The 13,633-nt window shown below is 48.3% G+C and overlaps 1 long non-coding RNA gene across 11 annotated transcripts in view; it reads right to left on the reverse strand.

The window, feature by feature from the left end:
- Nucleotides 1-1,502: 1,502 nt before the first annotated feature.
- LOC117802336 overlaps nucleotides 1,503-13,633 on the reverse strand; it is a 31,854-nt gene continuing 19,723 nt past the window's right edge. For 2 of the 11 annotated variants that reach the window (XR_004625518.1, XR_004625517.1), the window contains exons 8-9: nucleotides 9,679-9,848; nucleotides 7,380-8,739 (exon numbers count right to left, since the gene is read on the reverse strand). This is a non-coding gene — a long non-coding RNA (uncharacterized LOC117802336). The other 9 variants (XR_004625524.1, XR_004625523.1, XR_004625527.1 and 6 more) reach the window with 7 other exon arrangements.

Consider the following 13,633-nt stretch of genomic DNA (forward strand, 5'->3'; position numbering starts at 1 on the left):
AACATGCGTGTACCCGCAGCGGAGTGGATGCAAATGCAGGAAGCCGGCCTGTCACACAGCCGGGAGGGAGAATGACATCCCACATGCTTCCGAGACCCCCCTCGTCTCTCTCCCCCTAAGGAAAAACAAGAGCTGATCACAGCCACACGTGGGTTGGTGGCAAAGCCAGCCCAGGGGCCAAGTTTGCCACCTCCCTGTGCTTGTGTGGACCGTGTTGGGGTTCCCATGATCCTGGCGGGCACGGGCCATGGGTGATTCTCAATTCTAGCAGGAGAGAGCATAACAGATGAATGTCACGGCTCGTATTTCAGGTTCAGAAAAATCGATTGCCTAAGTACAGGATGTGGGAGGCTGGCTCGCAGCCGGTCTTGTGTAAAAGATCTGGGACGGCGGCGGTGTTGACCACGAGATCGATAGAAGCCTGCAGTGAGATGCTGCCGCTAAACAGGGGGGTTCCTGGCCTCTGACGCGGACCGCTGGTTAGAGGCAGCGCGCCCGGAGCCTGGGGAGGGACAGCCTCACTTTCGGCCACGCTCGCCGGCCACTCTCCGAAATTTGCTTAGTTCTTGGTGTCACAGATGAAAAAGCATGACAAGGTTCGAAGACTATTGAGGGGAGAATGGCCAAGCTGGTGGAGGGGCTGGGGAGCCTACCAAAGACCTCATTGAAAGAGGAAGATCTTTAACGGGAAAAGGGCGAGGAAAAGGGACCTGAGTGAGGTCTTCCATTGGCAAGGGGGTTGTCAGGGGGTAGAAGAAAGACTTGTTCAGGGGGACTCCCGAGGGCAGAACTGGGACTCAGAGAAGCATGGGGGCGGGTTGTGGTTTACCAACCGTGTCCCACGGAATGCTAGGAGGTCAACAGGTGTTCCGGAAAAGAAAGGTCAGAGGGATATCCGAGTAGAGAATATATATATACACACACACACACACACACACACACACACTAGACTAGACTCGCACCCTCTTGCAGATTCAAAGTGCATATTAGCATTTATAGCATATGAGCATTATGATACATATATTATTAGGTACATCACATGGGACAAAGTCCTGAAGTTTTTTTTGCCCAAACCCCCAGAAAAAAAGAGCCTGGGGCAGAGGGCTTCTGCACTCTTGCTTTATTAGGAAGTGCAATCCCGGTGAGCAGAGAAGAGCCTAGAGGAGGGGGTGTAAGTGAGCTGGCTGTAGCTAAGTGCCGCTGATTGCTGCCTCCCAAGGGACGGTCCCCCGCGAAGCCATATCAAACCGTATCGCAGGGGACAAGGGGGCAGACATTATCCCTCAGGTGCTGTCTTCAAGTGACCGAAGATTTGCTCCACTGAAGTTACCTCTCCTCCTCGTCTGGGTCGGGCACTCATGGGCCCTAGGTGTGGTCCCGGGGTGGTGACATCAACAGGGATGCTCCCCCGGGGTGAGGGGCAGAAAGCAGCAGCAGGAACAGGGCGTCCCTGGGTGGCACGGGCTGGTGGCCGCGCAGAGCTGGTTGCTGCTTGAGGCTGGAACACAGGTGAGGCAGACGGGATCAGATGGATCGGATTCAGGGTGTAAGGTCCATGCAGTGGAATGTAAATCTGTTTCCCTCTCTTGCCTATGATGCAGGTCTCTCTGTCAGAGGCCAACGGTGCTTTCTTGCGAAGACTTCAGGAGAGATCCTGTGCATGAACAAGCATTGGTGCGGAGGGGTATATGGTGTGCGGATAACCCGCGTGCCTGTATTTTCACACGATGGGAGCACACTCTATCACCTGGCCCTTTTCTACATACCAGTGTATCTTGGAGATCCTTCCTTACCAGTCCACTCATGCATTTGAAGAGCTGCAGCTCTTCCTTCTGCTGTTATTCCAGAATTTACCTAACTAGCATCCTATTCCTGGGCATTTAGGATGTTTCTAATCTCTTGCTACCAAGATCAATCTGGCCGTGGAGATCCTTGCACACAAGTCAGATTCTGTAACCCTGGGAGTTCGGCTGGAAGGCTCACGACCTGGCAGTGGAATACAGTGGGGTAAAAGGGGATATTCACTTGTGGCCTTGATACGTGTTGCCAAATCGCCTCCCGGGGAAACTGTGTGTTTCTCTCTCAGCAGTGATTCGGGAGGGCGCCCGTTTCTCTTCATCCCTGACCACACGGGGCGTTACCACATCTGTGACCTTTGCCAGCATGACAGGTGGGAAATGGCATTGCAGTGGGGTTTTTGACCCGTCCCATTTTACGTGGTGAGATTGAGGTTCTTTTCACACATTTAAGAGTCATTTACATCTCAGTTTCTGTGAACCGACTTAATGTTTTGTCCATTTTTCTTGATTTAAAATTGTTAACATGAAATGTTTCCAATATACAAAAAGATATATATATATATATTCAGTATATATATTTACATCTATTTATTTGTGTGTATATATATATTAGAGTGAGGCATAAAAATAATAACTATCTAACAGTTATTAAATAACTAAAAATAAATAACTATCAATAACTTTGAATACAATACCTGTATTCCTTTTCCTTACCTAGAGTAACCATATTTGGAATTTCATTTGTATATACATATGTACATATGCATGTGTGGACGTGTGTGTACACGAGAGAGAGTTTATGTCCTTAAATATTACATTGCTATGTATGTTTGGGGCTTTATATGAATGGTATTAACTATATATACATTTCTGTAACTGACATTATTTTACTCAACGTTTTGGAAGTCCTAGTATTGTTTTCGAATAGCTGTAGTTTATTAATTTGCACTGCCATAAAACATCTTATTGCACGAATAGACCACAATCTATCCTTTCTCCTGTTGACAGCTTTGTAGGTCACCCCCCAATTTTTGTCATTACAGCGTTGCTGGGAACATTCTAGTACATATCTCCTGGTATGCGGGGGCAAAAATTTCCAGACTAGGGTGCATACCCAGGGTGGGAACTGCTGGGTCATAGGATATACGTGCTTTTAGGGTACAAAAAAAGTATAATTTTGCCCCTTTAAAAATGGTTTGCTGGTCTTATTATTGATGGTAGGGGCTCTTGAAGTGTGGAAGAAATGAACACTGTGATGAGAGCATGTTAGTAAGTGCTCGGAGAAGTCCTGCAGTTCAAGAAGCCTGTTTAAGCAAGTGTTTCCTGCTAAGCTGGCGTGCCCTAGTAAACGAGAGGCTGACATCAGGGCAAATGTCAGCAGTAGGACAAGGGTCCCTTGTCCTGTGCCCAGGAGGCAAGCTTGTAGGGGGAGACCCTCATGAGAAGTCTTCCTGGGCTGCCCCTTACCTGACAGCTTAAGAGAACCATCTTTGTGTGAGCGCATCCCATCCCTCATCTCCATTCCCATCACCTGGAAGGAAAGAAGGCTCAGAGCCGAGAACTTTTTCAAAGGAAGACAAAGTGCCAGCTTCTCCCAAAGCCCATCCTTGCTCCGTTACGTGATGTACTGCTGGACTTGTTTAGAATCAATGCCTGAACCCCAGCTCCTCACGATGCTGGACACTGGCTTTGTCCCTCACCCCTCTGGCCACCACCATCGGTCCCTGTCAGACCTCTGCTGGTCTGGTTATTTGGACACTTGCGCCCAGGCTCTCTCAGGACCTGGGGTGGCAGGTCTGTGCCTCTCCCCTCTGGGCTCCAGGCACTCGGTCCACGGTGAATGACCAGGTCAGGGGTGGTAATAACTGTGATCAGGGGCTCACCACCGGCGGGCTCCGTGCCAAAGACTCAACGAGGGTCACCCCGTGGAGGTGCTATTGCCATCGTTCCATTTTGCAAGTGAGGAAACTGAGGCTGGCGGGAGTTCGGTCACTGTTCTCAGGCCACGTGGCCACTGAGTGGTGGAGGCAGGATTTGGATTCTAGAGCCGGGGTTCACAGGCGCCTCATGCTGCGCACTGGTTAGACGGATGAGCCGGGAGGCCCCTGTTTAGCAGATGCCACACGAAGAGGAACGGCTGCACGGTGATGATCACAGGAGCCCTGGAAGCTTTATTTGGGCACAGCAGGGGGGCCGTGGGAACAGGCAGCCGTGGGGTGGGGAGGACCCCAGGCCTGGTCTTTTGCCCCTTCCCTAGTCCTGTGCTGCCAGCCGGGGTCACAGTCACAGCCCAAGGGCACCCGAGGCTCAGGCAAGGGACCTGGTTGATAGCATTGGCGGTTGCTCTGGGTAAGCTGCAAGCAAACAGCTGTGACTCCCTTCCCCGAGGCTCTCCCGCCTCTGCGTCACATTACCTGTGTCAACACTTTTATTTTTAAAGCGGCACAGCCAAGGTGGGGGCCGGGGTGGGCAATGGGGAGGTGGGGGGAGCCAGGCCCTTATCAGCGCTGGGTCCTTGCATATGTAACACCGTCATATAATTAACAGTGAAGATCATTTACATTGTCGCTTAGCTAATTTTCATAATGTTTTCTTTATTATCAGAGGAAGAAATTAACCCAAGAATTTATTTACATAGCAGCCTCAAACAGTAACAGCTTGCTAATTGCCTGTTAGGTGATTAATAAGCTTACAGCAGATGCTAATGCGTCGTGGGCTCCCCGTTTCAAAGGTGCTCTTGCCGCACGCTTGTGTTTTTGGCAGCTTAATTAGTGCAATAATTATGTACTTGTTGCTCCTTCTTTCGAGCAAATACTGTCAAATGCTTAAAAGATTAAAGTGAATTATATCCTGAGAACTCACAGCGCTGAGGATGCCCGTTCTTGCTAACTTCTCCGCCAGTTCAAAAATAGAATACAGGAGAGAGGGGGTCTAATCCATCAGCAGGGAGCCGTGATGAATCTGAGTGCTGGCTCTGCCCCTCACCCACAGAGACACCTTGAACCCTGCCTTGGCTTCCCGTCTATGAAAGGAGTGGGGACATGTCACTGGCATGGGAAAGGGGGGAGGGGACATTTCAGCACCACAGGGACTCAGGTGACACAGCAACTAAATACCTGATTTGAACAAACCAATGGTAAGAAGACATCTTTGAGCTAATCAGAGACATGAGACCCTGCACTGGGTGGTAGGGGACCTCCGGAAGTCATTGTTGATTTTGTGAGGGGTGATAACAGAATGATGGTTATGCTAAAGAAAAATATTCTTGTCCCTTAGGTGCACCTGCTCACGTGTTGGGGGCAGGCGTGATAGGATTCGGAGGCTCTGCTTTCAAGTCCTTCAGCCCCCTCCTAAAAACAGGGGGTGTGTAGATTAAATACGATTGCAAAATGTGGATCAACACTGAAGCTGGGTGGCGGGTACCTTGAGGCTCAATATAACCATTTTCTCCACTTCTCTGTATGTTCGAAAACATGCATAGCAGAAAAGTTAGAACATTGAAAGGAGGGGATGGAAATGCTATGTAGACATGGGCTTGAGAATCCAGCTCCCGTGTCCTTCCTGTTGCCCCACGCTGGCCCTGTGAAAGTGAGGCGGGCAGAGCCAGCATGGCACAGACCACCGAATCAGAAGCAGGAAGACCTTGGCCATGTGGCCTCCAGCCTAGGAGACTTTAGGAACTTGGGAGGAGGCAGACCGAGCCAGACAATGAGGGGTTGCTGGGACAGGGGAACCTGGAAAAGTCCCAGGAAAATCAGAATGAGTTGGTCACTCTTCAAGTTTGGCTCTAGACGATGCCCCAGGACCCTTGCGTGGGTCCTCTCCTGCCTGCCCAGCTCTGGCTGAGGGAGCCACAAGTACAGAACCCCTGGCTCAGGGGCCCTATAGTTCCCTCCTCCCTGGAATTTGACACTCCAGTGGAGGGCCTGGGAAAATCATCAATGATAGTCCCTTTGAAGGCAGAGCCTGGGACAAGGAGCCCACCAGTCCCAGTTGCTGAGGCCTTCAGGGCGGTCCTGGGTGTGACCTTCCCGAGGTCACAGGCCTCCTCCTGTCCTAGGTTCCTGTGTGTTCTTTAGCTATGCCAGACATCCCCAACAAGTCCAGTTTCTGCCTTTCTCGTCTCCCTGTGTTGTTTGAATTCTTCTATATACCCCGGTATTATACAGGTGTCTCTTAAATTTGGCATTTCCCGGGGTTGCCTGTTTTCATTCATTTGCCTGACTTTTTGGTGATTGCTGATCTGTGGTTTCAAAGGGCAGAGACCAGGTCTGTTTTTGGTTACCACCCATAATCAGAACTCAGCACAGTGCCTGGCACATAAGAATCATAACTAACTTAGTTTATTTTTATTTTTATTTTTAAAGCACTTCCCATGTGCCAGTAGCTCAGGAAAGGGAGGCCGAATGCATGCTTAAATTAGCCAGAAGAGGTTTCTATTGCTGGTAACCAAATGGACCTGAGTAATGACTGCCTGTCTTCAGAGGAGCCTCTCACATTAGAGTTAATGAGCGAAAAGCAGAGGAGAGGGCATTGCCTAATACCCCTGGATCCAGCCACGCCTGAAACCAACAATCCTTGGGCTTCTCAGTTATATAGTCCAATAAATCCCCCTGTCTGCATAAATGATATTTTGGGGTGAGGTTTTCCAACACATAATGGAAAGCTTCCCATTTGATACAAAACGTTCCAGGAATTTTGAGGTGGGTCATCCTTTCTGGGTCAAGGGAGCCTCACAGACAGAAAAGTGAAAGAGGAGATCATTCTAAGCGTCGAGTCAGAGAGTAGAGGATATAAGCAGAGGTGTGCTGGTGAGAAAGAGCAAGGTACAGACAGAGGCCATGGCAGAGACCAGCAGGCTTGGCCCTCAGTAGCCAGTGAGAAGCTTCCAGATACTGAGCCTGCTAGGAAGGGGGGCATCCTGCCAACCCGCTGGGAAAGCACTTTGTCTTCCACAGTCCCCTTTCCCAGAAGAGGTCACCCCCGATGCCCGAGGTTCCCAGAGACTGCTGGCCCCTCGGATTCCGACTTCCTGCCCAGACAGGGCAGCTGGGATGAGGTCATGGCTGGGGAGAGTCTTTTCTTCTCTTGCTAAGCTTCTTCTCTCAGTAGCAATTGCTGTCTTGCTTAATCTCAGAGTTATCTGATTGTCACAGACGAGTTTTCCACATTAGGCAGCGAGCCAACAAGTTACTTAACCTATAATTGCCCTTTAATGAAGCCCATCTTCAAAACTGAATTGTCAAAGGGAAACTTGTAAACACACAGCGAGGTCCGAGACCAAGCTGGCCCCAGACGTCGCAGCCAGGCCCTTGACTCCTCTCTGGCGTCAGCCACATTTGTCTGAGTTACTGGGGCTTTATCGCCAGCTGCCACCCAGAGCAGAGAGGAGTCTTGTGCTCACAACAGTTGCCAGAAGCAGGCCAAGCCTTTCACAAGCCAGCTTGAGGAGGTTTGCTTTGGGTGCACATGTTCCCCTTTGCCAAGTGCCCCCCCCGCCACCCCCAGCGATGCTTTATAGATATGAGAGTAATGGCCAATGTCAAGACCTGAACTTTGCACCCCTAAGCAGGTGAAACCGCCTGATGGTGGAAATGTGGCTGGTGAACGGTCCACGCTGTAGAAAGAGTCAGTGAGGAAGTCTGACATCAAAGAAGAGCTCTCACTATAGCAGCATCTGGGCTGGGCCTACACTGTGTGTGGTCAGGTGTCTGACTTCTGGGAACTTCCAGTGGCATCTTCGAAAGTCAAACACACTAAGCCACTTCGTAGCTCTCTCCTGTTCATCCAGGCCAAACCAGGACAAGGGAAGGAGTATTTACAGAACACATACTATGTGTCAGGTGTTACGTCAGGCAGTTGACCTATTTTATCTCAGGCTAGGTCATATTCGTCTTATTCTGTAGATGAAGAATGGGAGGCCCAGAGAGGTTAAGAAGCTTGCCCGAGGTCACACAGCGTGTGGGTGTGGAAGGCAGGATTTGAAGTCAGGTTTGTTTCCTATCAAGGCCTGTCAGTGCTCCTTCGACTCCTTGGGGGCTCCCTTCTCAGAGTAATGCTGGCCTAAAGCCAATGAGGGGTGCAGATAAGCAGGGCTGTGGATTCAAGAATTAAACACGATGCTGTCTGGGATTTGCTCGGAAATCGCACAGAAGTATGGCGGGGGAGTAGGTAGGAGGACAGAGGACAAGACTCACTGTAGGATGACAGCTGTCGAAGCTGGGCCATGAATATTATCACAATACAGTTTCATCTAACTTGGTCATATTTGAAACTTTTCATTATGAATAAATTTACAAGATACAGCACTTTCTCCAGAAGTTAGTGTCCCTTCCCGGCACCCTCATCACACCCCATGCGTGTGTCTGTCACTGCCCTACACCCACCGCGTCCCATTAGAGTTAACTTCTAAATTATCCATGTTCCTCCAAGACCTTGAACTCCACTGGGATAAGGGTGGCGACAATCCTGTTCGCCTGATAAAGTCACGCAGAACGAACCAGCACAAGGGGAGTCTGGTGCACGGTAGGCATTCAAGTCAATAGGTTTGTTGAGTGAATGCGAAATCCAAAGAGCCGGACCTGGAAGGCCAGCTGTGTTCAGATTAGCAGAAGGGTCACGGGCAGGGCGCGCTAGGCGGGATACGGGCTTGAGCGCAGGCCCGGGGAACAGGCAGAGGTGAGGGACGGGGCGCTCTGGCCGCAGCCCGGGATCACTCACCGTGCATGCGAGCTGGCGTGTCCACGTTAATGACTTACATCTCACAGACACAGCCCTGACAACGTATTCTTTTTCTTATCACCAAGGCAGGGTCATTCCCCCGCCGTGGCTGTGAGAGTGCGTCTCTGGATTTCAGTCTCAGGTCATTAATTGAAGACACTTGGCCAGCACGCGCCTGGGGGAAGGCAGGTCCAAATGGAGGCTGGTGCATTTTTGAGGCCTCGAAGGAGACAAAAGAAATCAATTCAGGGGACAGGGAAAGAATGCCTCCTTCCCCAGACCACCCTGAGACCTGGTGTTGCACGAAAATGGGACTGGAAAGGCAAAGACTGGAGCCTGGGTGCTTTGGGATCAGGTCACCCTAGCAGGGCCGGGGCTGCGTCCCGAGGCTCCGCCGGCCGCGTGGCGTCTGGTCTTGCGCCAGCCTTCCTGATGACAAACACACTGCGTGACGCTGGCTGGAGGTTGAGGCCTGAATGAGGCCTTCAAGAATTAGGATACCCGCAAAGGACTTTCTCACACAGACGACAATGATGGCAACGGAACTGTATGTGGCTTTTATAGTTTACCAGAACCTTCCACATCCTGGAGTCCAGCTCACCTTCCCAGCATCTCCAGGATGGAGAGAGAGAGATAGAGAGAGGGGGTCAGAACCTGCGCTTGGAGGAGGGATGCCAGGTGCCTAGCATGGCACAGCGGGGAGGTGCTGGCCCAAACACTGCCCTCCAATTTGGCCAGGGACTCTGTCCTTGGACCAGGGGAGGGCACAGGTCTCGACCCCCCACAGTTCCATGGCCTGCCTGGCACAGGCCATTGTGGACACTCAAAGGAAGTTCAGAGAATCTCCGTGTGGCCCCGTGGCCTCCTAGAAATATTGATGGCTCCCTTCATCTCCTGGAACTATCAATGATTTTTGCCTTCTGGGCCTATCTCTACCCCAATTCTTCAAGTTATTTTGTGTCTCTGGAATATTCATCGGCCCGGGAGGACTGGACCACGAGATGGCTCTTCGGAGAGGCAAAATGAACATAAATGTGTCTGGTATAGTAATGCCTTTTGTCACGGTGCTTTGGGTTTCTCCAAGGGCTTCCACTCACATTTGTTGTCTGGTTTGAGAGGAGCAGCAACCCCGAGAGCTGCCAAGGATGGAGGTGATTACCTTCTTCCTTAAAGCAGGGGGAGAGCAAGGTGCAAACCCTCCTGCGTCTTGTCCAGCGTCGGGCTTTCTGACCTTTCCACGTTCTAAAGTTTGAAGAGCTTTACGGCAGTCTTTACCCTTGGCTTTCAAATGAGAGGCTTGGAGAGGCTGGCTGGGAGGAATTCCTACCCCTATTTTTAAGAAATAGATTTATTATAAGGTAGCAATTATTACGAACATTTAAGCACCTTATTCCTTCTTTTGTTCTTTATTCTGGCTTCTGAAAATGTACGCTTAGCATATTTTTCCCCTTTGAGGCCAAATGTCAAACTTGATATCTCCTGAGTTTGCGTGGGTGGAGTGGGGTCCCAGGAGCGATTGAGAAAGCCCCCCCACCCAACGCCTCTTCCTTGGCATCTCCTCAGAATTCCTGTTCAGGCAGAGGGGAGGGTGGTTCAAACAAGGAATTTGATGTACTCCAAGTTCCCAGTTATTCACATCTCTCCTTTTATATCATAGCCAGATGTTAATCTGTTTTCACCACTGTGCTGTGAGGGCCCTGAGTGGAGAGGAAAGGAAAGGATCATATTTTGGGTTTCAGGAGAAAAAAACAAACAAGACTCAGGCAGTCAGGGAACTGAGGCAGGGATGGGGGTGGGTGTAGGAGTCCAGATCTGGGACCTGGCAGGACGTCGCAGCAATCAACCAGGGTGAAGGGAAGAAAGCTTGAATAAAAACAGGGACCAGGGAGGTCAAAAGGAGGGACAGACTCCTGGGCTTTTCAGGATGTGGGGTGTGTGTCAATCTCAACAATGAAGCAAGAGGAGTGAAGGACTAGCTCTCATTCTAGGGTAGACACCCGGGCTGGTGGATTGGTAAGGCCTTGATCAGAACTCAGGAACACGGGAGAAAACGCATCATAGGTGGAGAAAACCAGGATGGTTTAGTTCTGGAAGGACTGAGTCTCAGTTGAAAAGAGGGTCTGGACTACAGACATAAACCTGAGGGCCTCTCTGACCTACCACTTAGCTCACTGGGGACCCTGAAGGACCTGGACCACTTGACTTCATCATTTCCTTATTTCTTTGGCCTTCCACCTAGTGCCTGCAGCAAGGCTCCCCAAGTCTCCACAAAACTCATTCAGTAGCCCCTTGTGAAGCATCTGATGTCACATGGCCCCACGGAAGAGCAAGTGGAGCCAGCAAATACGGTTTCGAGAGTTGGCTCGGCCAGTAACAACAATGGGACACTGGCAGATCACTGTTCCTCTCCTTGCAACATGTTCTCTAGACTTTACTAGGAAAGGGGAGTAAGTGGTAATATAGCTTCTGTTGGACTAACTCTCTTATCTACAACAGCTTTCATGAATGAACAATATAAAACAATAATTTGACAGCATTGGAGACCTGCCCAAACCAGGCAGAAACTGCAGTGGGAATGGCGCTTGAAAGAAGGTAAACCTCACTGGGTGATTCATGTTTAGACGACTTTTCTCCTGAGTGCACCATACCCCTGTTGCATAGCCTGGGCTTGCAGTACCCAAGTAGAAAATCATAGTATTTCTGATCTTGGGTGTCAGCGGTTGGTGTTCTTTTGCCAGAGGAGCTGAAACCAAGGAGAGAAATCCTGAAAAGGAGAAAACCTCTGAGCGGAGAGCCCCCAAGTTGCATGTAAACTACCCTCAGATCCTTGACAGATTCCTTGAATTGTGCATGCACGGGAGTGACATCTAGAAGACGGTGGAAGCATCAACTAGAAAGCTATGAAAGCTGAGCAGAGATTTCAGTTGTGGCCCAGCTGCAGCTGTAGACATGGAAGTTGGACTTGGCATCCCACCAAGTGAGCAGAATAAAAATGTCCCAGACCTAAGGGATGCACCCTAAAACTAAGGTAAACCAAATATTGCATGCCCCAAGAAAGTGCAAAGTCAAGTCTCTACAAGTTCAAAGTGATTATCCAAGAACTTAACTGCCAGGTGGAACAAAAATCAATATTCTTCAGAAGAAGGTAACAGAATCCAGAGCCTCTGCAATGTGTTACCCGCAATGTCTGGTATAAATTAAAGAGACAATCAGAGTATGTTATGAACGCCATTATACTATCAGATTTTACGACCTAGATGAAATGGACAAATTATTTGAAAAGCACAACTTACCAAAATGACACAAAAAGAGACAGAAAATTGAATAGCTTTGTATCTATTAAAGAGATTGACTTTATTTTAAACATCTTTTTTTTTAAAGATTTTATTTATTTATTCGACAGAGATAGAGACAGCCAGTGAGAGAGGGAACACAAGCAGGGGGAGTGGGAGAGGAAGAAGCAGGCTCATAGAGGAAGAGCCTGACGTGGGCCTCGATCCCATAACGCCGGGATCACGCCCTGAGCCGAAGGCAGACGCTTAACCACTGTGCCACCCAGGCACCCCTATTATAAACATCTTTCAACAGAAAAAACTCCACTCACATTATGAGATCGATCATGTCACTCATTAATTTCATTCAACCTTTTAGGAAAAAATAATTCAATCTTACACAATGGATGTCTGCACCTTCCACGTCCATTCAACTTTGTATTGGAGATCTCAGTGCAACAGGATTGAATAAAAATAAATAAAATGTGTTAAAATGTAAACACAAGAAGTAAAGCTGTCTTTATAGACACAAAGATTTTTTAGGTAGAAAATCCTAAGGAATCTACAAAGCAACTCTCAGAAACAGTGAGTGAATTTACCAAGTTTGTAGAATACAAGGTCTACATACAAAAATCAATTGTAGTTCTATATATTAGCAGCAAAATAATTCGAAAATGGAATCTTTAAGTTCTTTTACATTAATACCCCCAAACAGAAAATACTTTGAAATAATTTTAACCAAAGATGAATAGTATTTGCCATAAAAATGACAAAACATTGCTGAAAGACATTTAAAATGATCTTATAAATGATGAGATAGTCCATGTTCATGGAACTCAATATTGTTAATATGTCACTTCTCCCCAAATTTATCTATACATCAAAACAACCCCAGTCAGAAATCTCAACAGAGGCTTCCATAGAAAATGACAAGAAACATGTCATTAAAAATTTATATGGAAAAGCAAAGATGTAGAATTGTCCAAACATTATTGAAAAAGAAAGACACATTTGCAGAACTTACACTACCTGATTGAAGATTTACCTTAAAGCTACATAATCAAGACAGAGTGGTATTGGCAGAAGGAAAGACAGATAAATGGAACAGACTAGGAAGACCAGAAGTCAACCCCCATGTATAGAGAACAGATTTTCAACCATGGTGCCAAAGCAATGGGGCAAAGCAAGTCTTTGCAACAAATATTAAATAACTGGATAAATATATGGCAAAATTGAACTTAGACCCTTAAGCTCTCACACACAAACATTAACTTGAGTTATAGTGTAGTCATAAAGGTAGACGTTAACACTCTACAGTTTTTAGAAAAAAATCTAGAAGAAAGTATTTGTGACTTTGAACTATAGGAATGGCCAATAAGCACAGGAAATTGGGCTCAACATCATCAGCCAGCAGAGACATGCAAATTGAGACCGCAATGAGCTACTATTTATTACTCACACACCAGAATGGCTAAAATTAAAAAGACCCACAACCTGAAACTTGGGTGAGGATAAGGAACAACTGGAACCTTCACACAGTGCTGGTGAGGGTGTAAAATGATACAACCAATTCAATTATAAATTTCTGATAAATTTCTTTCATGATCTGGCAATTCTACTCCCAGGTATTTATCCAAGAGGAGTGAAAACAGATGTCCACACGATGACTTGTACATGGGGCGCCCGGGTGGCTCAGTCAGGTAAGCGTCTGCCTTCAGTTCAGGTCAGGATCTCAGGGTCCGGGGATCGCGTCCTGCATCCGGCTCCCTGCTCAGTGGGGAGCCTGCTTCTCCCTCTACCTGCTGCTCCCCTTGCTTGTGCTCGCTCTTTCTCTCTCTCAAA

This window comes from Ailuropoda melanoleuca, chromosome 5 (genome assembly GCF_002007445.2).
Source record: "Ailuropoda melanoleuca isolate Jingjing chromosome 5, ASM200744v2, whole genome shotgun sequence".
NCBI classification, from domain to species: Eukaryota; Metazoa; Chordata; class Mammalia; order Carnivora; family Ursidae; genus Ailuropoda; species Ailuropoda melanoleuca.